This window comes from Canis lupus, chromosome 14 (genome assembly GCF_011100685.1).
Source record: "Canis lupus familiaris isolate Mischka breed German Shepherd chromosome 14, alternate assembly UU_Cfam_GSD_1.0, whole genome shotgun sequence".
NCBI lineage: Eukaryota > Metazoa > Chordata > Mammalia > Carnivora > Canidae > Canis > Canis lupus.
The window spans coordinates 31502406-31509846 of record NC_049235.1 but is presented as its reverse complement, the minus strand read 5'-3'; positions in this window follow the sequence as shown (position 1 = coordinate 31509846).

Here is a 7441-nt window from a genome sequence, read left to right as displayed (position 1 = left end):
CATTTAGTTTTACCTATAGCTCTGTCTATATGTTACATACAGATCTGGAATGATTCTCACCTAAAGTTAATGATGGTCATTTTGAGATGGTTGGTTTGGGTGGCTGTTCTGTATCTTCAAGCTTTGCAGTATTTCTTGAAAAGGTTTTCGATTTTTTTTTTTTTGGTTTTGTTACTTAGGAAGATAATAAAAAATTAAAAAATCACCCTATTTTCAAATTTCTATTCAAAATTTAGTTGTATTTTAAGAGAAAAAAAAACACAAAAAAATTGGATTTTAAAAGTCCTTGTAAAGACATCAAAATACTTAGAGATCTTTTGAAAAATGTATCTCCAAATACTAGTTCAGAGCTATAATACTGAATGTAGGTTTGGATCTCTAAATGTATAACACTGGGAGAAAACCATTTGAGAGAAGCACCTACCTTATCTTCAGAGGATCATTATCACCTACACACACTAGTCTCAATCGATAGCTTCAAGTAACTTTTTAAAAAATATTTTATTTATTTATTAATGAGAGACACAGAGAGAGGCTGAGACATAGGCAGAGGGAGAAGCAGTCTCCCTGCAGGGAGCCTCACGTGGGACTCCATTCCAGGATCCCAGGATCACGTCCTGAGCTGAAGGCAGATGCTTAACCACTGAGCCACCCAGGTGCCCCCAAGTGACATTTTTTTATATGCCCTAGATCATGCCTCCACATTTTATCCCCTAAGTTCTCTAAAGTTCTCTCCATAAATAGAAACAAGAGTTTTGTACACAACTCATTAATTAATTTTTACCTCTCAAACAACAATTTACTGTCCTAACTGCCTAGTCAATTAATTTCACAAGAGTTTCAGTGGCTTGAACTAGCTACTCAAGCTATGGGACCCAAGAGATGCAGAGTTCTGAGGTTGTCACTGGTAGCGGATACTGTATCTGTATTTATATGGCCTTTAGTATTACACTGAGATTCTAGGGCAAGCAAAAGAAAAAGCCATATAGAAATCTAGATAAGACTTGGAGAAGGATGAAGAAAACCTGAGGGGAGTGTACAGAAAAACAGATGCAATTACAATGGAATAAAAAGGGCAGTTTTCTAGAAGATGTTCTATCATCATCTCAAATGAAGCTTTCAAGAGTCAAGAAAACTACGGCATCTAGGTGACTCAGTCTGTTAAGTGTCAGACTCCTGGTTTCAGCTCAGGTCATGATCTCTGGTCGTGGGAGGAACCCTCCTTGGGACTCGGCACTCAGCATGGAGTTGGTTTGAGATTATTTCCCTCTGCCCCTTCCCCTGTTTGCATGTTCTCTCTCACTCTAAAATAAATAAATAAAATCTTCAAAAAGAAAAATCAAGAAATCCAAAGGGTGTACTCATGTTTGAAGTGTAAAAATGTAGGAGTAATCATGGGGGTGAGAGAATCCTTAAATTTAGAAACATATTTTCTTTATTGTGAAGAGTTTTCATTTTGAGGAGCCTTCCAGAATTCAAAGAAAGTAAGTAGGAAAACCATGAGAGATGCAGTAAGAAGTGATAAAAAATATATATATTAGTACATAGAAATATATATTACCTTACATATTTCATTGCATTCCCTTATAAAGATTTTCAAGTAGAAACAAACACGTTCCTTGAGTCTGTACTAATAGGACCAAGTCTTGAATCCTAACAACATGAATTATCACTTAATTAGTGACCAAATAATCTTGACAGAATAGAAGCAGAAAACATGAGATAAAACCTGGATAGAGAAGATCAGATATTACACTCCAAATAGGAGTCTATTTTCAAGTATTGAAAATAAATAGAATAAAATGATATGTTTTTTGCTCTTGGAAATAGTTCCTTTCGGGGGAAAAAAAAAAAGAAAGAAAATAGCTAATGTATTAATGGACTGTTACTGTCAAGCCAAACAATTGTGGAATGTTCAGTCTGCATAATGAGCCTCCACTACATACATGCTGACATATTTACAGCATTAACAAATGTTAGATACCTGTCTATTTTCAGCTAGTGCCAGGAAAATCACCCACAGCCACAGAGCAATCTCTTCCAGTTGCCCAACCTATTTAAAAGTAGTTGTGGGGTACCTGGGTGGCTTAGTCAATTGGACAGCTGGCTCTTGATTTCACCTCAGGTCACGATCTTGGGGTCCTGGGATGGAGCCACAACACCCCCGCTTCCCACTCAGCCCCACCACCCCACTCAGTGATCAGGGGGGAGTCTGCGGATTCTCTCTTCCTCTCCCTCAGCCCCTCCCCCCACCACTCATGATCACTCTCTCTCTCTCTCTCTCTAAAATAAATGGGTAAAAACCTTCCTAAAAAAATCAATAAAAGTAAATAAAAGTGGTTGTCATTGGATGGGGATAAAATTATGCTCTGACTAAAGGCATGTCCCTCTGCATTTGCCACCCAAGCGTTAATTTTGAAGCATTCAGGAGTTTCTCTTTTTTATCTGCTCTTTTCTTCAGATAATTGGGACTTCATCATATTTAAGAAAGCTGCCTCCTTTGTCCGTTGTAAATTCCAGGAATTCTAATTTAGGATCAAATCTCTAAGGAAAAGTCTATCCATCTGTAAAGCCTTTTTTGTGTGTGTCTCTGATAAAGAGTCTAATTGGCTCCATTTCTTTTTGAACATTCTGTTTATCCACCTAATTATCCTGGGAACACTGGCATGTTTATCAAGTTAAACTAAACAATTGCACAGAAGAGACCAATAAAATAGGGTTTTCAGGAGCAGCCGCAGCCTCCTTGACCATTGGCTTGAGTAGAGTTTGTCTTATTTAAAAGAGTATCATATTCAGGAGTTTAGGAGTTGAAAAGAGAATTAAATTCTCATAAAGAAAAGGGTACATCATTAAGCACAGCTATTAAAATAGAGATAGTTTTATGAACCATGTCATCATGACAGGTTCATGTAAATCACCATCATTAAAATGCAGTAAGCATCCATGTATGTAACGACATTTATGAGCTTGTTTTATTCTGACTTCTTTAATACCACACCAAATCGTGGTTTGGGTACTGGAGTTCCAGACTTGCTGCAGAATAGTGCCCTCTGCTGATTACAATGAAGCACTACATTCCAAGGGAAAAAATTACAGGGATAGGAAGGAGAGCAGGAATGAGGAGCAAAGGGGAGAGGGAAAAGTAGGAAAGAAAAGGAGGGCAAAAGAGAGGAAAAAATAAGAGAGCAAATAAGCAAGTAAAATTGGGTTATATAATCTTTAACTGAGGCTTTGGTATATATTAACAATAAAGTATGTTTGCCCTACAGTTCCGGTTGTTCAGTAAAGAGATTGTACCTTTACTGCAGAAAGTCTGTCATCCCTGAAAGATTAAAAAAGTCTTGTTATTGAAACTGTTCAGAAATTACTGTCTGGTGATGTAAATTAATTTGGAGGAGTTACAAATTTAAGAGCTAGTGAAAGATCAACTCGTAGTAGTAATGATTAATACTAATTAACATTATCCCTCCCCGGCCCCCTCCCAGTGTCATCCCGGAGGCCAAGTTTCTCACATTTTAATGAGCATCAAGAACCTCTTAGGGAACTTCTTAAAAATATAGTTGGCCAGGGCTCTGCCTTTGAGGATTTTAATTCAATAGTGCTGTGGACACAGGAATCTGCATTTTATTATGTATCCCCAGAGGACAATGATAAGCTATTTCAGTTTGCTCAGCTAGGAGCACAAGGATCACTGTGCACCTGGTCTGTCATTCAGGGTACTAGAGCCCCACTGTCAGTGCTCTTGGAAGTGGTACCCTACCTTTCATCATCACCCCCACCATCACCATAGTTGCTATAATTTATTGATATTTCCTATGTATGAGGCAGTATATTCTCATTTTCCTTAGACTGTGGCTTAAAAAAATAAGCCTCTGCCTTCTTTTTTTTTTTTTTTTTTTTTTTTTTTTTTTTTTTTTTTGCCTCTGCCTTCTTATTAGTACCGAGATCTTCAAAAAAGGAACCTGGACCATGCCGAAGGCATAGCTGAGCCTCAACAAATGTTGGTTTTGCTTCCCCTCCCCTGCATCCCGTGCTGTTTTAGATTGAAATGGCTGCTTAATCATATCAAGACCCTAACTAACCCTGGAGAAATTCATTGTTGCTTTCCATAGTTGCTCAAAGTCCAAGTTCTAAAGAACAAAGATGTCATTAACTGATCCCTAAATAGGTTTTAATTGCCTTCAAAACATTCTGAAAGATGCCTGCTCCCGTTCATTCTTTGAAATGCATTTACTTGTGCCTTGATCTACTTTCCTCTCTTTGGTACACAGCCATGCTTCTGGCCACATCTGCGTTCCTTACGTGCTGAGATAAGGAGAGTCAGCAGAGATTGAATGAGATTGAGTCCAAGCTGAAACCTAGTCCATTATTTCATATAAACACAGAACCTGATGATTACTCAGAAGCACCATTAAATGGACACTGACAGATGAGAGGTTTTACCATATAATTATTTCACACCCACTTTATACAACTCAACTCATCTGTATCAAATAAAACTGGTACGTTTTCTTTAACAAATAAGGAGAAAGAAGTGGCTAGTGGAACAAACAAGAACATAGAAGCTACCAAGTTGAATGGATGAGGACTCATTTCAGTACAAGCTGTATCCATTCAACTCAAACTGGCTTACCAAGGAAATGGATTTTTATTGGTTTATGCAACACACAAGTTCATGAGTGGTACTAGAATTAGAGTAGATTCCTGTCCTCTGAATACCCAATCCTCTATCTACCTTGTTTTCCTCTGTGTTGGCTTTATTCTCAGACAACCTTTTTCTCCATGGGAGGATGGTGGCCCCCTAACGATCTCAGAGAGATGGGGCCCCCTGTGTTCTTTTTGCAATAGAACACATTGGCTGGGTCCCTTGCCCATCCCCACCACAATCACTGTGAACATGAAAAAAGAACATACTAACTAGATAAGGACCATGTGAACAACCCTGATGGAAGAGGGTGGAAGTCTAGGCTGAATCACATTTATGGAGAACAGGGCAAGAAGCTGGCAGGAGAGACAAATGCATCCTACTAGATACACTCTCTTGAAAATGCAGGGAATACAGTTTTTCAAAAACAAAGAGAAAAAAATCATAATTTCATGACCTAAGCATGTGGAAGTGAATGTGACTCGACACGGTTGGAGAGCTAGCAAAAATGCTACTCTGATTGAGCAACTGCAAATCTCAAAAGAGGTCCAGAGGGAGAAGGAAGCCAAAGAATCCAGCATGGATACACAGACACAGTAACAAAAACAAATATAAAAACTTGTCGAGAAGGTTAAATTTCAAGATACAGAATGTCTACATACTTGGGGGAGTCAATAAAATTGATTTATTACTGATGTCTGAAGCAAAAACGTGGTCAGAAATACTAGACTTACTTAAGATAAATATGTTTTTGAGGGACAGAGAGAATTCCTGAACTCCTATTTAGCTGCTTTTCTCTTTAAGTTTTAGCAGTGATGGCTCATTGCCACCCCAAAACTGTTCTCATCGTCTAAGTAAAACAAATCAACTTCCAGTGGAGTTGTGATGCGCCTGGTCAAAGATGGTATTTTTAGCCTCCCTTAAAGCTATGTGTTGGCTCTTGACAAAGTTCCAGCAAACAAGGATAAACAAGCTGATTTTAAAATGCTGGATCAGCAGTCAGCCACATTGCCCCTTCTGCTCCCAGCTACCTGAAAGGTGCAAGTGATGGGTGGAGCTCCAGCCTCATGCTGGAGACTAAAACCCTAATATTAAAATCATACCAGAGAAAGAAGGAGCTGGTTCCCTGCTCACTTGGGAGCATGTTTCCTTCTCTTTTGTGGAAAGAGCTGTGCTTTTGTGTTTTCTGTTACTTATAGCCAATTTTAACAAATAAAATGGCCATCTGATGGAAGCACATTGATTCACCTTTGGTATGTCGAGATAAAGAAAGAGTCATTTGTTCAGTATGACAAAATATGCTCTGTGGCAAGATGGCTAAGGCCCAGGAGATGCAACTCTTTCCTTAGAGGGACTTACACAGTTATCTAATGATGCCTAGTCAATCAATCCATTAATTAATTATTAAAGAAAAGCCCATCTAGGGTACTTGAGAGTTTGAAAATGAGATACAATGGTAATTTAACAATTGCAAATTATAGAAAGATGCAAAAAAAAAGTTAGCTGTGAGGAATTCATTCTTTTTTTTTTTTTTTTTTGCAAAAGAGTAGATAATTTAGAAATGGTAGCTTTGTATGTCAAGATTCTAGGACAGATTATTTAAACAGTGGTTTCTAAACAATGGACAAGAAAGAAGTGGTAACTAAATGCATTACAGATTTACTAAAGACCAGTTATAAAGAATTATTTATACTTTTAGCTTTGACAAAGAAATGTAGCCTATTGGGGCACCTGAGTAGCTCAGTGGTTGAGCATCTGCCTTTGGCTCAGGTTGTGATTCCAGGGTCCTGGAATCGAGTCCCACATAGGGCTCCTCACAGGGAGCCTTCTTCTCCCTCTGCCTATGTCTCTGCCTCTCTCTGTGTCTCTCATGAATAAATAAATAAAATCTTTAAAAAAGAAGAAGAAGAAGAAGAAATGTAGCCTATGGTTTTTTTTAGCAAGGGTTTTGTTGAGATCTTTCATAATATCCTTTAAGAAAAGATGGAAAAAGGTACTGTATATGCAGGTGGAATTGGAACTGATTGGACAACTATGAATGGGCATCAACCTAAAGGGAGATTTCTAGTTGCAATTCACAGGGGTCTCTTGCGCCCAGTTGGCCCATTTTCATCATTGAAGCTATGGAGAGTCAATTCACAAAGCATAGACAGAACATGAAATCAAAATGGACAGTGAATATGTCGGATTACAGATTTAGAATTCAAACTATTTAAATAACGGTTCTCTCTAAGAAGATAAAATACGACATGGATGAATGTAATACACTGAAGTTCAGAAGATATCTCTGTGAAATAGAGCAGATAGTGACTTGGCAGGGTCTATTTAAAAATGCAAGATTTTATGTCACCACTTTGATATGAGCTAATGGTGTGATATGTCCACACACACACTCAAGGATGAATTAATTTTTAGGTCACAATAGAAAAACACCAAGAAAGAGCTCAGTGACTAGACCTCACCTTTGGGTCTGGATGACACATCTCAGTCAAATTAGAGACAAGCAAAAAGAATTGACCCACCAGGAAGTAAGAGGACTTCAGATCAGATCAGAGGCAAGACATTGGGAGAAACCGGTGCTGTGATTCCTGAAAGGAAGGCAGCTGAGAAATACGTGACAGCATTCTGCAGTCAAGAGGGAAGGTTTGGGTTGGCAGCCTCAGAAGCAGAACCAGAGCCAAGCAATGAAAATCTCGGGGAGACAAATATCAGTTGAATAAGAAGACATTTCTGTCAGAACTGTCCAAATGCAACATGAGCTGCCTCAGGATGTGGTGAGTTTCCCATCCTGAGAGA